Genomic DNA, 23,403 nt, shown 5'->3' on the forward strand with positions numbered 1-23,403 from the left:
TGTGAATACTCATGCCCAACATGTAACAAACATGATTAGTATTTGTATACAAAGTAACGCACATGGCTTATGAAATTTTTTTTTGGAAATTCATTTTGAAACTTGTTTTGAAAAAACATAAAGACAGAGCTAGTCTTCATATCATCAGACTTCCTTGCTCTTAAAATTATTTTCGCAATGAGGAGTAATATAGAAACCCAAAGCCTCAAGCGTTATGAATAAGGATAATCTTCATCATAGGTTTGATTTTGTTTCTACATGTCCTTAACAAAACATTTGACCACTTTTATTGAATTGAAAAATGCGATTACATCTACATCAAAAGGAATGTAAATTGCAACTGTACTGAAATCACAAGAAATTTGAAATGGCAATTAACAAAATGCAACGAAAAACAAGCAACAAAGGCTCAAGAGAATCTTCCTACTCCAGTGCGTAGGTAACTTTTGCTTAGTTATGATAGCGTTGATGGTATTCTCCTCAAATAAACTTGGCAGAACAGACTCTTCCTCAGCATGTAAGTCTTCTTCTTGAAGTAGCTTGGAAGGTCCAGGAAAAGTTTCCTTGATATGGATATGATGATAGGGAAGCTTTTAGCTTTGCCCTTCCATATAGATGGATTAATGAGGCGATCACCTCGGCCTCTACAGCCTCCATGGTTCTTTCGACCTCGGCCTTGGCCTCCATGGTGATCTTTAGAGTTACTTGGAATATAACCTATTCCGTAATTCTTCCTTGTAGCAAGTGGAGTGATAGGTTCCTTGATTCCTTGGAATTTCGATCCAAGACTATTACCGGGAGTAAATCCATACTGACATAACATCCTTCCAGACATAGTGGATGATGCTGAGAATTCCGGGGATTTTATGATGCAACCAGCAGGAATTTGCACCATTGAGATCATTTCGAAGGAATAATAACTTAGTTCTTCTTTCACTTCGGGTTTGACATACGGTATTGCACTCTCCTTATAGGTGGTGAAATCTGTCTCCCTGTGTACGATAATCATCTTGCCATTAATGACAAATCTAACCTTCTGATGGAGACTTGAAGGAATGGCGCCAACTATATGAATCCAAGGTCTTCCGAGTAACAGGTTGAAAGTCCTTGGGATATCCACTACTTGGAAGTCGATCAGAAAAGGCATAGAGCCTATGTTTACCTTGAGCTCGATATCGCCAATAACATCTTTCTTCATTCCATCAAACGAGCGCACTGTTACCTTAGAAGGTTTAATGAGCTCTTCACTAATCCCCAAGTGATGTAGTGTGCTTAGTGGACACAAATTAAGTGCGGAGCCATTATCAATCAACACTCGTGACACCTCTTTACCCCAGCATTTGACGGCAATATACAGGGCTTTATCGTGGGAACACTTGTCAATTGAGAAGTCTCCATCAAAGAAGGCAATTTGATCTTTCAAAAGAATAGTACCAACAAAGTCTTCCAATTGTACCTCATTAATCATCTCTGGGACGTGCATCTCATTGAGAAGCTTCATAATCACCATTTTGTGACTTTCTGAAGTCTTGAAGAGATCCAACAGAGAAATCTGTGCTGGCATCTTTCTTAATTATTCAATTACCTCAAATTCACTCGTCTTCATGACCGAAAGTAACTGTTTGACATCTTCTTTAGTCACTCCTTTCTTTTCGTGTTCACTGTCCTTCGAGGCATTACATCTCCCTGATCGAGTTGTGGCATCAGCTTCTTTGGGAGAGTAATCCCAAGGTACACACTTGATGTTGAACTTTTCTTTTGGAGGGAGAATGATGATCATATGCTGCGTTTTTTCTTCTTCAATCCTTAGCTGATTAATGGGAAGTTGAATAGTGATTTGTGTGACGGGACCTTCCTCCTCCTTATATTTATCTACCTCATCAAGATTGATTAGAAATGGTGTAATCATGGATATCATGCTTCTGTTGGCTTCATCAGCATCCATTTCACCCCAACCATCAGGTGTGATTATTTCGTTTTTGAATGCCCATGAAGGAGGTGTATATTTGACACGGTAATTGTATTTACCGCTGTCTTGACCCAGATAATCAATAACTTCACCTTGTTTTCGTGTTTTTTGGACAAATCGCCTATCACCTCGGCGAGTCTTTTTCTTCTTTTTCTCTTCCTAATCTTCATTCTCCTTGAGATTCAATTGACTGATCGGGACTTCATCTATGTCACCCTATCCATCCGGTACAATGTCTTCATTTTTGAATGCCCATAATGGTGAGGTATATTTGACATGGTAGTTGTACTTACAGCTATCCTGACCAAGTAGGTCTACAGTTTCGCCTTCCCTGGCCACTTTCTGGGTGAAACGTCTTTCACCCTGACGGACTTTTTCTTTCTCCTTTTCATCCGGATTTATTTCATCTTGAAGCATTTCTTTCTTGGGTAGAGTTTTCTCCTCAAGACTGATTTCATCGTCCATACCACTCCAGCCATCAGGCATAATTACCTCATTTTTGAATGCCTATGGCGGTGGGGTATATTTCATTTGGAAGTTATATTTTCCGGAGTTTTCTCCCAAGTTGTCTATAATCTTGCCCTTTAAGAGTGCTTCCCAACGAAAGCGAGCATTTCCTAATCGAGAAGCTTTAATCTTATATTCATCTTCATCATCATACTCGTTCGCTATTTCCTCATCCTTGATCATATTTACTGTATTATGCTCAGGAAGAGGATTCTGATGTACATTTGGCTCGAACTCTTAGAAGTTCAATATCTTCTTGTTAATGAGCTGTTGAACCTTGTACTCTAGAAAGGGACAATTATTCACATCATATCCCCTTTCTCCCATGCGATAGGCACAAATCTTTGACTCATCATACCAAGAAAATCTTGTAGGATTATCTCTTGGTACTTCCTTGGCCACCAAATGCCTTTCCAGAAGCATTGATAATAGTTTTGACAGGGGTCATGGCAACAGTGTATATTGCCTCACGGGCATTTTATTTGGCTTAAATTGCCTTGGATTTTTCCAAGCAATATTTGATTGCCTTGGAAATGATGTTTGATGAGTATTTAGGCTCGATATTATGGTCACTTCTCGGATGGGTTCTGTCTTTCTTCCTGGGGTAAGGCCTTCGTGCTGCTATTTCTTGAGCCTTCTTTTCTTTCAAACCCCATTCAATTCTCTTACCTACTTTGACCAGCATGGCGAATGTCTGATAGCCTGATACATGAAGCTTGTCGTAATACTCAGTTGGTAATGATTTTAGAAAGAGCTCAATGAGCTCGTCTTCACTTATGGCAGGCTTTACTTGTGAGGCAACAGCTTTCCATCTCTGAGTATAAGCTTTGAACCCTTCATTCTTCCGTTTCTCGGTTCTGATGAGATCCTCTCTAGTTGGGAGTACTTCAACATTAAACTTGTACTGGCGAAGAAATTCTCCCGCCAAATGATCCCATTCAGTGAAGTCTTCTATGTCAAGGGCTGTATACCATGCAAGGGTTGCCCCTCTCAAACTATCTTGAAATGTGCTAATAAGAAGTGGCGTGTTATATGAATATCTTACCATCTTACGGAGATAATACTTCAAATGGCTTTTGGGACAACCAGTGCCATCATATTTGCTCACGAATTCCAGTTCTTTATAGTTTTCTAGAACAACCACCTTTGCATATAGTGAGAATTTGTCGAACCTTTGAAGCTCATAGCCTTGACTTGCTAAGCATTCTTTAATTTTGGCCAATCTCTTGGCCTCTTCTTCATCCTTTGTTATAGATGCTTTCTTAGTTTGATCATCCTCTTCCAAATTCACTACCTTAGGCGTAGTCTTTGGAGGATTTTCTTGAACCGGTTCTTTATTTCTGACTGGGTCTTCAACTAGTGTTTCGGTTGCATTTGAAGTTCCTACACTTGGAATAGTAGGAAAAGATCCTCGAGATGCGAGAATAAGAGCCTTTATTTCTACCATCATGACAGCCATCTAGGTCATTTGATTCTCGACTTCAGCTAGTCGAGCATGGGTTTCTTCTTCTGCCATTCTAACTTGTAAGCGAGTCCGAGATTTTTTACTTTCCGTTGCTAAACAACCTGATTTATAAAAAAGACCCAATATTAGCATAGTAAAATGATCATGAAACCCTACATTATTTTAATTATATGATTTCATGAGATTGTCAAGGATAAGAACTTCCATACAAGTCTTAGCCTTGTATAAAATTCTTCATCAATGTCTTTCTCAAGGAATCGTACAATTCAAAGAATTGCAATCCATGGTGATTCCTTTATGTTTTGAAATTGTGTTATGAAATTATCTATGCATGTTTAGAAAATAATCAATTCATCATTGCATATAAAATTTGAAATTGTTTGACATCATGATTTTGAACTCAAATAGGAATCTAAATCATCCAATCCTAGGCTTCTTGCTAGCTAAGATAGCTTTCGCCTTTTGATATTCTTCTCATTCCTTGGTTCAAGACTCCCATTCTTTCACATCGATCACAACCTCTTCCGGGAAGTAGGGCTCCACTCCAGGCATGTTTGGAACGATGTATTCTGAGACATACTCATCCACAGGATCTAGTACTATGCTCAACGGGACATATAGCTCGACATCAATTGGACATTTATTTTCTATCCATTTGAAGGCCATGCAAATCTTCATGTCTTCTTCCAAGCTTTTTGGCCACTCGATTATTTGTTCGAGCGGGTTATCTAAAGATAAGATGATCTTGTGAATTTTAGCTTGAAGGATATTCTCCTCCTCCTCTAGTATGATTCCACTTGGGATGTCAAAGGCGAACTCTTTGGGATTCTATACTGGTGGTACTTGCTGAAGTATCCCAAATTATCTAATAACCCTTAAAGGGCAATAAGGTGCTCCTCCACTCAAACTAAGTAATGCTACTGCATTTCCCTCCCGACTTATGATCTTCGCCTTGCTAATATTTGGCCAATTGATCCACCATTGGATTTGATCAGGAGTTAAGGCTTTAATGAAATTGGCCCAATCTAAGAAAGATTGTTTAAGTAATTTGCTTTGGATACGAATGTATTGCTCAATTGGATTTATCACTGAACAAATTTCGCGAATATTCATGAAATGACATCAAGGTCGAATGTGTGAGATGAACCATAATGACAAAAGATCAGTAGAAGCTTGAACGATTCCCTTCCCATGATTTTGGTATGTGTTTAGGGAAATGACGGTTTGGGCAAGAAGCATATTAGAGAAATCCCATTTAAGACATGCTTGTCTTGCGATCATAGCCACTAAAGAATCTAATCCCATTCTAGACACGGGGATTAGAACAAAGCCGAAGAAAGCTAGAATGAATACCCGAGCTGAAGTGTTTCCCATTTTCTTAGGAAGTTTTGCAAAGTTGTCCACTAGAAAGGATAACGGAAATCTACTCGTGTTTGATTTGATTAACTTTTTGATTTTGGAAGTTTTAAGGTTAAGGAATTCGGCTAAAAGGCTCACAAGATTAAGTCCAACGGGTAGCTCTACGACCCTAGGTTTAGAGTTAAGTCCAATGGCGGCTTGATATTCTTCTAATATTGGTACCAATTGGTACCAATTCATGCTCTCCAAGATGGAATGTGGCGGTGGAAGCCTCCCAAAAATATGCCAAAGCTTGAACTAAACTAATTTGATGTTCCACATGCATAAGCTTGAGAAGGTATCCAAGCCTTTCTTGAACATAAGTTTGGTTATTCTTGGACATGCCTTTCCACCAAGCGACAAGTTCCTTTCGAGAAATGGGAATTACTTGGATGTCTAGTTTTCCCATTGAGCCTAATCATGCAACAAGATTTGCCATTAATCACCATGGATTGAGAATCAATTTTAATGCCTCCATTTCAATCATATGTCCTTTTGGGGTAAAACGGAGGTAAAGTACATTTGCATGCCTCGAGAGTAATGCAAATGTCATTTTTTTTTGGTAAGGACCAAAAAAATATTTTTGGTAAGGTGCAAATGTCATTTTGATTCTGTTTAAACCTTAAAAGAGCATATAGGTGAAATTATGGACAAATTCAATGTGTGATGTAAATTTCCATTTTGTCATACTCCATTTATACCATAAAATCCTAAGCTATGGTTTACAACTTCAAACATATTGAAATAAATATTTGAATTACATGAGAAATCCGCCATGGACCTATACATTTCATCTAAAAATGAAAGAATGGTCAAATAGAGTATGACGCCCTAATCATGCATTCTAAAATGAAAGAGCATTTAGATCAAACATTGAATGTCATTCAGGCATTTTTTGAAAATGTGCCAACTATCATGCATAATTGCAAAGGAATGGAATGGAACGGAACGGAACGGAATGAAATGATACTTGCTTACCATGATATTTTGGTTTGGTTGTAGGTATACCAACCACAAAGACAAGCGAATGCAACAGGTGAAGTTTTGACGCCTAAAAGGGTAGGATATACTAAAGGCTCAAGGTCATTACCTTAACGGATGAGGGATTCCATTCCAATAGGCAATCAACCTAAAGTAATGAAATATTATTCCACCTTAGTGATTGGTATTATATTTAAATGATCCCATGAGCAATCGGCCCATAGTTCCGTGATAACTTTATTTTATATAGAGTTTATTTATTATTTTAGACTTAATATTTGCTTAGTTTTAATTGAATTTGATGTCTACTTTATTTATTTTAATTAATTTTTGTAGGTAATTGAAGTTAAAGGGAGCTTGGGGACTAATTCTGTAATTTGCCGGCTTTCCACGCGCAAAAGTATCCGAAACAATCCAATTGTTCCTAAATCGTGTAGAAGCTTCCCAAATTGGAGATCAAAGCCATGCAAATCTGCAATCAAGAAGAATCAAGCCTATTTTGGGAAGAAAATCAAAGTCCAAGCTAAAAAAGGAATTTTATTTTTTGGAGGAGTCCTAATTTGGAAGAACCTTTAATTGCAATCCTATTGTGATTAAGGTTTCTTGGAAAGCAAGAGGAGGTCTATAAAAAAAAAAGACATTACACGTGATTTAAGAGGGAGAAAAAAAGAAGAGGAAGAAGAAGGAGGAGGCGACAAAAAAATCAAGCATTTGATTATTCTTGGTGAATCTGTTCTAGTTCTTCATCATGTTTAGTTTAGTTATTGTTTTTAGTTTATTGTTCATTATGTTCTAGACTACTTGTTGTTAGAGCTACGATGTAGCTTAACTATGATTGATTAATTTTCAAGACTTGTTTATGCAATTCTAGATCTCGTATGTGTGAGTTATATATCATGTTCTTAATGCTTTGAAGTGCTTGATCACCACTTGAATGATTTTTATTGCATGATGAAACCGAAAGGAGTATCTATGCGAGTGCTTTATGATATATAGCCATGAATTTAACTTAGATAGAGATATACTAGGTTGTTTGTGTGGTTTCGGTAGTAAGTAAATCGAGGGTGGTTTATTGAATCCGGGAACATTCATAGATTTTAATGCACTTAGGTTTACTTAAATTCACATGGACCAAGTGTGGGTTGCTAAATCTAAGTAGGGTTGCTATACCGGACCAAGGATAGTAATTTAAATTAGGAAGTTCTACCATCACACTATGATTTCAATTTGATTGCATGACGAGCTTGGTTCATTAATCTTGATTGGTTAAGTGAAATCGGATGCTCTAACGTTTTTAATTCTTGATCAAAGTCTTTTGCTTCTTGCTTCTTTATGTTCGAAATTTCTAGGTTTAGTTTGTGAATTTCTATTTTCGATTTTGGTTTGCTGCCTTGGTTAATTTAGCTTTCGGAAATTTCAATCGTAATAGGTTAATTTAGTTTTCTCTAGAATTTCGATTGTTTTATTAAATCTTTAATTGGTTAGATAAAGTTGAGAATTGTTCACCTTTAGTAAGTAATTTGATTGATTTGTCTACAATCTCTGTGGGAACGATACTTTAATTCATCACTTTATTACTTGTTCGATACGTACACTTGCGTTGCTAATTTAGAGAACATTCCACCTAAACACATACCTCTTAAGGGTAATCCTAAATGTAGCCGGGGTTGGGCCACGGGTGGTGCGTGCTAATGGTGTAGTGCTAAAGCAATTTAAAAACATGTATAGCAATGAATAACCAAACAGCACTTCTAAAATTCATTCAAACAAAATCAATTCCAACACCATCCTCCAAAACAAGGGTTAGCAAAGACAACACCCCTTATAGCTCTCGCTTGCAAAACCATTTAACACTAACATTAGTGGGACGTACCTGGGATCCTTGCAAGCACAAAACACAAGTATATCGTTCTATCTAGGCTTATGTCTACTTAGAAAAAGTAGGTTTTTCCTAGTGGAGTCGCTAAGCCTGTCGCGCCGCGCTTTTAGTTAGGCTTTCGGGATTTGCGCGCTAACGAGGTATTTCCGTGTAAGGGTCTCTCCCAGACTATACCTCACGTGACAGTAGAAGGTGATTTCTTATTTAGTCTAAGTTTGTGATTTTGGAGTCGCTACTAGTCATTATTGATAGGTAGACTAGAAACCTAATCGAGGTACGGGAGAAATACCATGATTCTATGAACCAGAGATTCTGAGTATGGAGACTTGATTACGTTATTGATCCCAAATTGAGATCCCTAACGCCCTTTCGGTATCTAAGAACGATATAATGTCCAACGTATCATGCGAATTTCCGAGGCTTACCCACTAATTCTATCTGTTCTAATCGCAGAAAAGACCAAACAATTATTAAATGCACAATCAAAATCAATCAAGTCAATCAATCCTAAGTGGTCTCTAAAACAAAAATCAATCAAAATACTCCAAACCCTAACAAAGCTCTAATAGCTTGTTCGTTTCATGATTTACACATTTTTAGGGTTTTAGGATTTTTTAGGGGTTATAACCCCTAAATTTGGAATTCCCTAAAAATGCCACTTGGACACTTCCGAAAATTCAAATTTCACTTTTTATGGTTGGCTACAATGATTTTGGACCATTTTGTGAATTTTCAAATTTTTTTGATTTTTTTTGATTTATTTTTGGAAAATTTTTTAAATCGAGAATTGCTTTTTTTTATGATTTTCTGAAAATTTTTATGAATTTTCCAAATTTTTAAATTTTTTTGATTTTTCTATATTTTTTTATTTGTATTTTCTGAATTTTCTAAATTTTTTTCAATTTTTTTATGAATTTTCTGAAATTTTTAAATTTTTATGAATTTTTCGAATTTTTTCGAATTTTTATGAATTTTCTGAAAATTTAAAATTTTTATGAATTTTCTAATTTTTTTTATTGATTTCCAGAATATTTCGAATTTTCTATTTTTTTTTACTTTTTTATATTGTTATTATTGTTTTATTTTTGAATTTTCCCATCGCGGAAATAAACCGGACTGGCCTGGTTCGACCCGGTTCGGCCAAGCCGAACCGAGCGTCGTCGGCGCCTGTTGCCGGTCATCGTCTCCGGCGGGCGCGGTGCCAAAACGGCACTGTTTTTGGCCTTCTTCATTGGGGCATTTTCACAAACAGGTGGTGTGCATAATTTCCAGTTCAAGGTTTTTGAGGCCGTGACTTCGGGCCCACTGCCGACGACCTTCCGGCAACTATCTCGCCGTTCCACTTGCACCATCATCAAATTCACATGTTCTAGTATCAGTTTAGCCCAATTAGATCGTCGTCGGACGTTTGCCGGCAGGCGAAAAGCGATTGGAAAAATCTAAGCCATCTCTAACCTAAACAACATTTCCATATTTCAAATCATCATTGAAATCGCCCTAACCGTCTAAACCGATTCAAAACAATACTTAAAACATCAAACAAATGTTGGAAATCACTGACTTAGATAGCCTAAGGCCAGAAGAAAGCTCCGGCGAAGGTCCCCGAGCTCCGGCGAGGTGGTTTAATGGGCGACTGAGGTGGTTTATGCATATTTTCCAATAAAAAATGCAATCAAACGAAGTAAAACATGATTAGAACACATTTTAGGCACCTAATATAGTAAAACCATGGGGAAACATGCACAAGCAAACCAAAACACTATTATGGAATTTCTGGAAAAAAATTACTGTGAGCGATACTTACCTTCTTCGTCTAATGATCAAACGAAATTGTTGAAGTGATCTACGCCTATAGTGTTGTTCCCTGACACTTATACTTTCTTCTGGTGGTCTTGGCCTCGCCGGAATAGGTCTCGGTGCACCGGACGAGCTTGATTTTCAGACGTTCCCAATCAGCCTTCTTCTGGTTCACCCGAGGAGGAGATCCTCCCTAAATAGTCAATTTGCCGGCGCCGTTCAATCGATCGGCGCCGATCACTTGACCTAAGGAACCTCTACTCCTCTCTCTCTCTAGATTTCTAGCCTTTTTTCTCTCTTTCTCTCTCCTCTCTCTCTTCGGAATTTCGTCGAACACCTTCCTCCTCGGGTCAGTTTTTTTCATTTTTTCTAGCTTCATTTCCCACCCGAATTTAGTTGGAACCGACTTGTAATCGGTTGGGGATGATTATCTAGTGCTAGCTGGACATTTTCTAGCTGGCTAAATCAATTAAAACGTGCTCAATTGGCTAGAAATGATCAGTGAAGTCTTGGGTCTGGAATGGTTTTCAGGGTTTTGTGCACGTGTTGGCTAAATTGGGTGAAGAAGATGATCTATACAGGTCGGGTTGGGTCGGGTTGACCCAACCAACCCGGCAGACCCGGGCTGCTCCAAATTCTCAAATTCAACCCAATTTTGACCCAATTTTCTAAATTTAACCCCAAAATTGAATTCCCCAACATATTTTGAACCCAAGTATATAATTTGCCCCAATTTTTTTTATAATTGTGTTCAAGATTTTCTCATTTTTATGTTCAAGTTAATAGGGTTTTGTTTAATTTGATGTCCAAATGACTTGATAGGCAAAATTGATGCCAAAATTGAATTACCCACACCTAATTAACCCTAGAAATGATGGTATCACATTTCGACAATTTCATATTGGGAACGATTGCCAATTTGGGTTCAAAATTCTTAATTTTCAATGAAATTTTGGGGATTTTTTTTATTTTATGACAAATTGTGCAATTGGACTGACCATTATGCAATTCAAGGTCTCAGAATCATTTGTTTTGCAAACACTATGACTTAAAAATGACTAGAAAAAATTTAATTGCATTTTTTGTTCAATTCGGGTTTAATTTTACCCAATTTTGGGAAAAACATATACCCGATTGATATTTTTCAAAATTGACAATGTATTCATGAAATTGGATTTAAAATAAGACTAATGACTATTTTTATGGAATTTTTTGATTCCATTTGCTATTTTTCTTGATTTTCTCCCTTATTTTGATTAAAAGAAATTAAGAAAAAATGCAGAAAAATGCTAAAAAATTATGTTTTGGTTTAGAAATAGGTTTCTAGGCTTGGCCAAGATTCCTAGACCTAATTTTGAGATTTTTAAAAATATAAAAAAAATGAGCTCAAAATTATGTGTCAACAGTGGTGCGCCCGAAGAAAAGTTTAGGATACTAAACATTCACTTTAATCATTTTGTAGTGCGTCCGAAGAAAAGTTTCGAATACTAAACATGTACTTTTATCGCCCTGTAGTGTGCTCAAAGAAAGATTTGGGTACTAAGCAAGCAAAACTGAACATTTGGGTTAATTCTCTTTATTAACCAAGCTGTTAGATGTTTTGGACCAACCCAGACATTTATTAGTCAAGTCTTTTCGAGCACCTCTAATGACTCAAGTGCTTCATCAAGAAAAATTTGAACATTGGATCGACTCCCTCTATTCACATGAAGCCTTTTCAAGTATCTCTAACAAGATCCAGGTGCTTTGACAAAGCAAACCCCGTCAAGGCAATTGAAAATAGGTTCGGGTCCTAGACAAATGAATTTCCGTCAAAGCGATCGAAAATAGATTCGAGTCTTAGACAAACGAAATCTTGTCGAGGCGACCAAAGATAGGTTCAAGTCCTAGACAGACGATTTCTCCCTTCAAGGCAATCGAAGATAGATTCGGGTCCTTTAACACACAACATCAACTATATGGAATTACTCTACTCTCCTGGCAAGGTAAGTAACCTCAAGTATATTTTTATTTATTTTAGCATGCATCATCTTATATTGCATCATAAAAATTAGGACTCACGATCTTGCCAAAAATAGCATTCATTGCACATGCACGGGCCAAAATTAGGTGTCATTTTATCTTTAAATGTAACCTCTACAAGCTCACCTTTAAAGAGGGGCATTTGTTGATACCTATTTTTTTATTGCCCAATTAAATTACACAAAATTTAGGAATTAAATTTTTAATTCCTAAAACAAAAACATATTTTTTATCTAATTGCATGGCATATAGACATTAGGTACATTTGCATTAATAAGGTCTATCAGAGCATATTTTCTTAAAACAAAAATTGATCAGAGCCAGGTCGACTTGGCTTCCCTTTCCTACCTAAGGCCCGGCTCTTTTTTTTTTTCTTTTCCCCCTTTGCTCGCGTGTGCTGGGCCGCCCTAGCCCGTTCCTCCTTCTCCCCCAGCCCAGCCTAGCCCAGCTTCTCTCTTTTTCCCTCTCCTCTATTTCCCCGCTCCTTCCTCCTAGTGCATTGGACGCTGCTCAGCCAAGGAATGGTTGATGCGTTCCGCCCAAGTAATTTACATGGCCAGGGAGAAGTCAAGGCCAGAGCATACAGAGTAGACAACGAGCGGCTAAGAGAGGCGTAGTAGGTGGCCACCGGGCACAGGTGGAGAGAGAGGAGAGAGAGGTGGTCGCCGGCCACAGGTGGAGAGAGTGGAGAGAGAGGTGGCGGCCATTTTTGAGAGAAAAAGAAAACATAGAGAGAAGAGAGAAAAGTGGGAGCTAGAGGGCAAACCGCGTGAGAGTGAGTAAAGGGGGAGCATCGATCAACACCTTGTCCTCTCGCGATCGCCGCCGGATAGTGCCATCGCTTGCCCGATGAACTGCTATTGCCGCACAGCAGTAAGGCCCTGTTTTGGCCAGTCCTGCCTTGTTTTGAGCTCGCGATTGTCCGACTCACGTGAGCTTCGACCCTGTTGGTCCTTTTGCTCGGATGCCGTGTGTGTTGCTCGTAGGTTGTCGTGAGTCTCGGAGCAAATTTGAGCCTTGGTCGGCTTGGTTTTTCCTCTTTTTAGCCGGTGCACTCCACTTGTTCGATGAAATGTCTAAATGAGATATGGTTTTTGGTCCTCTATTTTGGCCGACGTTGAGTCATCCGGGCACCACCATATCCAGTTGGGGCCTTTTGGTAACGTTTTGTGTGTCTAGGTGTCGAGAAGAGGGCACGTTGAGGCCGGGCGTGGAGTTTGAAGTGGCCAGAGGTGGCGGTTGGTCAGACTGAGGTCGGGCTTTCAGATTGGGTGGCACTAAGGCGGCGCCAGAGCGGGTGCACTGCCAGGTCGAGACGGACGACACTGTCAGTCTCGGTTGTCTTCGTCGAAGCTGCGGAGCAAGGGATGCTGAGCATCGCGGGTGAGGAGGAAGAGAGTTGGGTTTGTGGGGATAGAGTCGAGTCTGTGGGGGGTATATCCGGGTCGAATCCAATTTGGGTGAGGAGCCCGACCCGGTTCCTTTTTTCTCTATTTGGGTTAGGCTTAGACAATAAAAACGGTTTTGGGCTAGTTTTGTTCTTTAGAAACTATAGAAAATGGGTTGGGGCCTTCCCTTTTAGTTTTTTTTTAGGTTGGACGGATTGGGCTCATTCTTTTAGCCCAGTCCCGCGTGGACCTGGATAGGTGCACCTGGGTCAGTTCTGACTCGAGTTGGATGTTAAGATCCGACATGGGTCCGATTATTATAATAATATAATATTATTAAAATAATATTAAAAAATATATACATTAAAAAATTTAAATAAAAATAAAAAATTTAGAAAATCAAAAAATGAAGATCATGCTTTGGAATTGCCCATTCTTGCTTGTTTTGTGTGATTAATGACACATTTAATTGCATGTTGGTTGATTCGCATGTTTGAATTGTGTATTTAATTTGACCTTGCTTGTGCCGAATTAGAGGCATGTTAGGCATTTGTTTGCGCACTTATGATGTATTGATTGTTGTTTTCTTAGCTTGGTTGGGATTGGAACCTAGGAAGACTGCATGAACACCTTTAAATGATGTTTGAACAGGATTAGGTACCGAAAGGGCATTGGTTATTTAACTAGTGTAACAAAGTCCTTAGACTCATTTAATCTCTGATTCACAGAAGTAAGGTAATTCTCCCATTACTTTACTTGAGTGTTTAATTGACCCACCGTAAACTAATTAGTGACAACTCTTAGATAAAAATCACTTGCAGGTTAAAAACCTGGCATGATAATTTTGAATTGTTATTTTTTCATGTCTTGTGCATTTAATGTATAGTATTTCATTATTATGGTAAATAATTTGATGCTACATGGTCCAACTTGGGAGAAGTTTTTAACCAAAAAAGAAAAACTTGGGAGAAGTTCAGAGGTGCTGATCTATGAAGGAGGAACAAGTTAAAAATCAATTGTTGCACCCGCAATAAGAACCCAAGAGCAAGCCCAAAAACACCAACCAATGGTAACTCGAGTACAATCCAAGAAGAAGCAATCAAATGCGGCTCCAAAACAGAGGATTTAATGGGCAACTCGAAAACAAGCACCAAGAGATATATGAGAATCGTACGAAAGGTAAAACCATTTTGAAAACATGCCACTTTTTATTCTTCAAGGTGGCAAACATGGAGTGCCTGCTCAAAAACCGGAGATGTCGCGACTGCCCTTCTCGCGAGGAAATGGTGGGACTAGCCTGGCGTGCGTTAAGTTTATATTTGAGACTTAACTCGGGCTCTCCCAAGCTCATACCATTTTGCGACTATCTATAAATAGTCCATAACCATATTCCCTTAGCCTTTTGCCAACTGTTCCATTTTATTTTTTTTTTTGGTTTAAAACTTTGAGAAACCTCTTCAGTCGCTCTATTTTTAACCAAAAAATGACATAGCAAAATTAACTTAAACTTTGGCATGGAGATGACATACAAAATCAATAACCATAACAAATAGCTTACTTGACCTTTACTCCTCTTTTGTGCACTGTTGGATCGAGTTGGCCTTGGAGTTGGCTCTACATCATTGCCTTCCATTGTCCTAGATGCCCCAGGACTATTGGCATGTGTTGTCCCTTGTTGTTGCTACTTCTTAGATGGACAACCACCCTTATTGTGCCCTTCTTTATGGCTGTGTGAGCAATTAATTGTTCCATCAGTCCTGCTCATCCTCTTAGTATTAATCTCAATTCATGCATTCTCCGTTTCCTTTCTACCCTGCCAACTTGCTTGAAAGGTTCGAGGCTTCATGGTTTGTTTTGTCTCGAAATTTGATACTTCCACATGCATTTTGCTTCCATAATAAAAGCATCATTTTCATTATCATCAAATGATCTACTGCAGAAAGGAAGAAATTCAATTTGCTTCGTTAGAGTTACCATTGTGTAGCTATTCTTTTCCCATATGCCAACCATTTGCATGAGTAACTCTTAATAATTAATGTCGGATGTAAGTTTACTTCTACTAATTATATTGACCATCCTAAATAATCCCTTTTGTCATTTCTCGATTTGGAACTATTAATTACTTTGCACAGGCTCATGTCGAAGAAAAAGCTAAATTGTAAATTAGGACCCCATTGGAAACACATGAAGTTGCTTGATATGATCTTCTTGCTCTATATTTTTCTAGAAAATCCTCTTCATTTGGTCTTTGATTTATCACATGATTTGTCACAAAAGGATCGGATTGCCTAGCTGCTCAAGAGCACCATTCTGTCAATGAGTTGATCAAGCTTGATGAGAGCTGCATTATCGTAGATATCGGAGAACGTTCTTCGGCTCCTAGGGAAATAATTGGAAAACGATCAATACAGGTATGTCTTCCTCTCTCTTTGTTTGAAGTATTCTTCATATCCCGTCTCTCGTACGAGGAACTCTGAGTTTGATGAATCTAAATGGGCAGCTCATATAGCTGAAGATTGATAAGTTGTGGAAGCACCAAGGTATTTAAATCTAACTATCAATAGCGCAACATCAACAAAATGAGAGTTTCAGACATCCGTTTATCAAAATTTTACGAGGATCTAGTGATATTGATAGTTTCGTTCTTTTTACATGGGCAAGTTTTTCCATGATATTATCCCCATACATCTGTTCTTTTTTTTTTTTTTTCTATATGATTTCTTGACATGCTTGAGAATGGTATGTAGAAATTCAAGGTATACCTGCCAATATGCGATCAATGCTACCCAATAAAAAAAGATTCTTTGTCTAACACATATTTTCGATCGAAAAAAGGGTTTTATCTCAATTTCTAGAAACAAATGGGAAAATAGGAGAGCTGTGTTCAAGATGTTAATATTAGGACTACATATCTCTTAAAATGCTTTTAGCTCATCCTATTTTAAGATCATAAAATAAATGACAGTATACAAAATAATGTTTTTTGTACATCATATTAACTATATAGAGATCGGTTAAGTGTAGGTACTATAAATACCATGGTAGTTGACTGTATTTTGAAAAATACAAATAAAGGAAAAAATCCAAAAAGATTTAAAAAATTAAGAGTGAATTGCAAGCACAAGTCGAAAATTTTATCTTTTACACTACATGTATAGCATATTTCTTGTTTTTAAATATCTATATGTTTAGTAATGTGGGCAGGATCGGGTATGAGTCACTAAATTTGTACTGTATATAAATGGATCAAAACGAGTTAAATGGGTCGGACCATTTTGACCCGACCCGACTCGACCTATCCATTGATGGCCCTAGTTTGTAACATAGATATGGTCAAGATCAAGATTTTCCATTTTAATGAGTTGACAGGTGAATAGGACGTGCCAGGAAAAATTTAAAATGCTGTGTCTTTGGAAGGAGAAGGAAAGGCAGATGCTTTTTGTGGTTTTTTTGCATATTTTCACAACCTTAATAGCTTCTCCCACAAATATTATGAAAATGTTACCTATACAAGGTTCTATTTGTTCGGAAAATAAACTTTATTGGAATAGGGTTAATACCATGAAAAATTCCAAACTGGTACACCTGTGATAATTTTACTTAAACTAATTTTTTTGCCACGAAAAATCCCAAATTGGTACATCTATAACAAATTTACCCAAAACTAATTTTTTGACTACCAAAAACCCCAAAGTGGTACATTTGTGACAAATTTACCCTCCGTCAATTTCCATTAGATTGAATTAATACCACAAAAAGTCATAAACCAGTACGCCTATGACAAATGGAGGGTAAAACTTAAAATTGGCACATATGTCAACTGTCGCGTATCATTTAACAAAGCAATTTGATAGTAAAATTTAACGAAAATAAATTGAGGGTAAATTTGTCATATATGTACTAGTTTGGAGTTTTTGATGGTCAAAAAATTATTTTTGGGTAAAATTATCATAGGCATACTAGTTTGGGATTTTTCACGGTATTAACCCAATGGAATATTATTTCAAAGAGACCTATTTTCATTTTATGTTTGGTTGTGTTGTGCAAATGATATGGAAATCATTTCAATGTTTGTTGCAGAAAAATATGAAACACACTTTTGAAAAATAAACTTGAGTGCAACTCTAGGTCTTGGACTTAGGTGTTTAAGACCTAAGCTCGAGCACTGGGGCCCCGGTCCCACTCTTAGGTGAACCGGGGTGCAAGCATCGGCTACCCAGGTGACTTGTTCTTGGGACTAACACCCAAGCTTGGCTTTGGGAGTCTCGTGTCTTGTCCAAGGTACTTGCCCTTGTCACGCCACGCTTTCACGACCCGAAGCGCGCTTGGAAGTACTTTCATTCATCATGAATGGGGAAAAGCTATCTTGAATAAGGTACTAAGGTTCGAAATGGATATTTCACCGAAGAGTCTTATAGACATCCCATCACTAGATGAATGAGGATCTCTCCCAGACCATACCTCACGAGACAGCGAGTGTTTGTTTTTTCTAAAATGGTCTATTTGATCTACATTTCATTTTAAAGTCGCCATTAGTCTATTGCCTTGGCGAATATCTTCCCTTTTTTATTCTTCTTCATCTACCTCCTCTTCGAGGTTTACCTTATTGTTCTGGATCTTCACTTTGAGATTTACTTCATCATCCATTCCACCCCAACCATCAGGCATAATAACTTCATTTTTGAAGACCCATAGAGGAGGTGTGTATTTGACTTGGAAATTATACTTCCCTGAATCCTCACCCAAAGTGTCTATTATTTTTCCTTTCCGATAGCTTCATGAAGAAATCGAGCATCACCATAACGAGTAGCTTTTATCTTGGCTTCATACTTGTCATCCTCATCTAACTTGGCTTCCTTATTTTCAACCCATATCGTTCCAACCACGTTGTGTTCCGGTAGCAGGTTCTGATGAACGTTCGGTTCTGGCTCTTGGAAGTTAAGAATCTTCTTATCAATGCATTGTTGAACCTTGATTTTCAAGGTGAGACAATTGTCTACATCGTGCCCCCATTCACCCATGTAATATGCATAAGTTTTGGATTCATCGAATCTGGGGAACCTTGGAGGATGTTCTCTTGGCACTTCTTTAGCCACCATGTGCCCCTCGAGAAGCGTGGGTAGTAACTTTGACAAGGATATCGTAGTGGTGTGAATTGTCTCATAGGTTTCCTTCTTGGCTCAAATGGCTTTGTATCCTTCCAATCCGTCTTGGATTGTTTCTGGAATGGTGTTGAATCAGTATTTAGGCTTGACATGACCGCCACTTCATGAGCAGTCTCTTTATCCTTTCTCATAGGATAAGGTTTTTGCGATGATGCTTCTTGGGTTTTCTTTTCCTTTATTCCCCACTCTATTCTTTCACCTACTTTCACTAGCATGGTGAATGTCTGATAACCTGAAACATGCATCTTGTCATAGTACTCATATGGTAGGAACTTTAGGAAGAGCTTAATGAGTCGTCTTCATTGATTGCAGGCTCGACTTGCGAGGCAACGGCTTTCCACCTTTATGCAAAGGCTCGGAATCCTTAATTTCTCCTCTGTTTAGTTTTCATGAGATCTTTTCTTGTTGGTAGCACTTCAACATTGAATTTGTATTGACGCAAGAATTCTCCGGCTAAATGACCCATTCGGTAAAGTCTTCGATATCAAGGGCAGTGTATCACGCTTAAGCTGCCCCTCTCAAACTATCTTGGAAGGTATTGATAAGAAGGGGTGTGTTGTCATAATATCTTGCCATCTTGCGGAGGTAGTATTTTAGGTGACTCTTCGGGCAACCACTTCCATCATGCTTATTCATGAATTCGGGCTCCTTGTAGTTCTCAGGTACCACTACTTTAGCATATGGTAAGAACTTATTAAACCTTTGCAACTCATAGCCTTGGCTTGCAAGGCACTCTTCAATCTTAGCTAGTCTTTCAGCATCTTCCTCATCTTTGAGTTTATGAGAGATCTTCTTTGATATGTCTTCCTCCTCTAAATTTACCACTTCTTGCGTGACTTTTGGAGGGTTTTATTGTACAGGTTGTTTGTTTTGATTTTGATGGCCATGGGATGCTTCTCCAGCATTTGGGGTACAAGCATTAGGAACTGCAGGATAAGAACCCCATGCAGCAATTATAAAAGCATTCATTTTTGCCATCATGGTCGCCATCTGATTCATTTGGTTTTCCACCTCTGTTAAATGAGTACGGGTCTCTTCCTTTGCCATTCTTACTTGTGAATGGGTCCGAGCTCGTTTTCTTCTTGCTTCCGTTTTATACTACATGCTTTGAAGATAAAAAGCATTCATATGAAGAATTAATGATTGAAACTTATAATCTTTCAATTAAATGAGTACGGGTCTCTTCCTTTGCCATTCTTACTTGTGAATGGGTCCGAGCTCGTTTTCTTCTTGCTTCCGTTTTACACTACCTGCTTTGAAGATAAAAAGCATTCATATGAAGAATTAATGATTGAAACTTATAATCTTTCAATTATATGATTTTTTTTATTAACAAGGATAAGAACTTTTGCATAAGCCTTAGCCTTGTGTGTTAAATTTCTTATCAATGTTTATCTCAAGAAATCATACAATCAAATAATCATAATCCATGGCGATTGCTTTGTTTTGTTTCAAATCTTGATCCAAATTTACTCAAATGTGTTTAACAAGTGATTGTTTCAACTTTGAAATTGAAATTTGAAAGTTTTGAATACAATGCTTTAAACTTCGAATGGGGAACTAATTTATCCAAGTCTAGGCTTCTTGCTAGTTAAGGTGCCTTCCGCCTTTTCATTCTCATTTTATTCTCTGATTCGAGACTCCCATTCTTCTACATTGATCACCACTTCTTTGGGTACGTACGGCTCCACTTCGGGTGTGTTGGGGGCGATGTACTCCGGTATGTATGGCTCCTCCAAGCTCGGTGTAACACTTAATGGCCTATATGGCTCAATATCGATCGGTCGCTTGTCTTCCAACCACTTGATATAGTCTTTCGATGTTGATTAAAGTTTCATCTTCCCTTCTAAACCTTCGGGCCATTCAACCACTCGTTCGGGTGACTTCTTTAGGGAGTGGTCTAGGGTTCATCAACGAAAAACAACGTAGCGGAATATAGAACCCTAGACAGGATCCATGCATATATTAAAATCAAAAAGGAATTTTGAAACGTACCTTTTACAGATCGAAGATAAATCGGCAACCGATTGTGTCTAGATTAGCGCCCCAAGTGTTGCGCCTCTACTGGTATCCACACACGCGAACAGAATTCTCCAACGATCCACGTGCTAGCGAAAGATCTTGAAGTTTCTATTCTTTAACGCATTTTTTATTTTCGATACTATATCGAAAAAACCCTAGACAGAGAACGATTCTCTATCTATTTATATAGTCTCATTATCCAGCGGAATTAAAAGAAGTGGGCCGGGCGATTTGGGCCCGCCAAACCGTCCATATTTAATCGTACATTTAATCGTTATCTCATAACGCGTACGACCGCATAGATAATTTAAATAAGAGAATAAATTAAAATCTACTTCTTAAGTAGATCAAGGCGCACAGAAAATATTAAGTCCATTTGTTATTGTGTGCGACCCTGTAGGTTCACTAAACATTAGCAGTGTGCTCAAAACTCTTTTTGGCCTACAAGTCATAAGCGGTCTCTAGCAAGACATTATGACTACCTAAGTATAGTGAAGGTCGATTTCCGACACAACCTAATCCACAACTAATATTAGAGTATCAACCTTGATTGATTCCTAGGGCAGACCACTAACAATCTCCCACTTGCACTAGAACCAATCATATAAACTAAGTCCCTTTGTCACTTGATTTCCGAGTTAAGCATAAGGCAGGACAAGTGTCATCCTTATATAGTTTAAACTCATTTTCCCGATACCGCAGTTAGATTGTCAAAATAAGTAATTGACTCTTCAACTCACTTGAGCATGGCCATGCATTTCACAGTCTCAACTCTACAGGAGGCCAGGAAATCATACTCTCGTTATATGAGAGGGACAAATCCCATCTTGTCTACTCACATCACTCAGCACGATTCATGACATGCCCAGCCATTACCTTTATAATCACTTGTTATGGCTGACGTTTGGCAATGTTAAAGCATGTCATTCCACGTCTAGGAAACCATGACAGACTCAGGTTAAAGGACTATACTTTATAGTTGTGATGAGAAATACTGATGACATTATATAACAATCCTACAGTATTCTCATAGTGGGTCTGTCCAATATAATGTTCTCTAACATGTATTCCATGTGATCAACTTTATATCTCTATATTCATGACCCGTGAAACTTGGTCATCAGTTGACTCACATGCTAATCTCAAACACCATTTGCTTCCCAATGCACAATGGCAATTGACTAGGGACATTTAGAATATTAATATCCACTCTATTAATAGAGTTTCACGATCAAATTACGTATTTGATTATCTATTAAGGATATTCAATATTCAGGGGATAAAGATTTCGCATTCAACTATATACTCAAATTAAATCAAAATCAAATATAATATATATTTTATTAATGAACAATGAAAATGTATATCACATATACTCCCACTCAAATCAAGACCAATCACTAATGTGTCTAAGTCCTAAAGCGTTACAATGACGCTCATGCTTAGGTTGTGGAAGAGCCTTCGTCAACGGATCAGCTGTATTCAACTCCGTTGCAACTTTGCAAATCTTGACATCACCTCTTTCAATGAATTCTTGTATGAGATGATACTTCCTGAGCATGTGTTTGGTCTTCTGGTGAGACCTAGGCTCTTTAGCCAAAGCTATGGCCCCATTGCTATCACAATAGAGTTCCATTGGATTTGAACTAGTGGGACTGATTCCCAGTTCTTCTATGAACTTTCGAATCCAAACAGCTTCCTTTGATACTTCTGAAGCAGCAATATACTCAGCTTCTGTCGTAGAATCTACAAGAGTGTCCTCCTTGGAACTCTTCCAGCACACCGCTCCACCATTCACGAAAAAAACAAAACCTGATTGCGATCGAAGGTCATCTTTGTCGGTTTGGAAACTAGCATCAGTGTAACCACTTACAGTGATTTGTTCCTCACCTCCATAGACTAAGAATAAATCCTTAGTTCTTCTCAAGTACTTAAGGATATTTTTTACAGCAATCTAGTGAGGTTCCCCTGGATCTGACTGGTATCTACTTGTCATGCTCAATGCATAAGCAACATCAGGATGAGTGCACAACATAGCATACATGATGGATCCCATAGCTGATGCATAAGGAATCCTACTCATGCGGTCTCGCTCATCTTGTGTTGAAGGATACTGAGTCTTGCTAAGACTTATGCCATGTGTCACCGGGAGAAAACCTTTCTTAGAGTCTTGCATATTAAACCTATTGATGACTTTGTCAACATATGTACTTCGACTCAGTCTAATAAGTCTCTCAAATTTATCTCAATAGATCCTGATCCCCAAGATATAGTTTGCCTCTCCCATGTCCTTCATGGAGAAAATTTTTCCTAGCGATGTCTTAACTGACTGAAGCATAGGAATGTCGTTTCCAATGAGTAGTATGTCATCCACATACAACACTAGAAACATAATTGCACTCCTACTAGGCTTCTTGTATTCATAAGCTTCTTCTTTGTTTCTGATGAAGCCAAACTCTTTGACAGTTTCATCGAAACGAATATTCCAGCTCCGTGATGCCTGCTTCAACCCATAAATAGAACGTTGAAGCTTGCATATCTTCCTAGTGTTATCTGGTGATGTGAAGCCTTCAGATTGTGTCATATACACATCCTCTTCTAGTTTTCCGTTAAGGAAAGCTGTCTTTACATCCATTTGCCATATCTCATAGTCATAATATGCAGCAAACACTAGGATAATCCGAATGGACTTAAGCATGGCCACTGGCGAAAAGGTCTCGTCATAGTCAATACCATGAGTTTGTTTGAAACCTTTAGCTACTAGCCGTGCTTTATAGATGTGAACATTTCCATCCATATCAGTTTTCTTC

The sequence above is a fragment of the Syzygium oleosum genome, unplaced genomic scaffold (genome assembly GCF_021117445.2).
Source record: "Syzygium oleosum isolate NSW1041296 unplaced genomic scaffold, Sole_v2.1 Sole_v2.01, whole genome shotgun sequence".
NCBI classification, from domain to species: Eukaryota; Viridiplantae; Streptophyta; class Magnoliopsida; order Myrtales; family Myrtaceae; genus Syzygium; species Syzygium oleosum.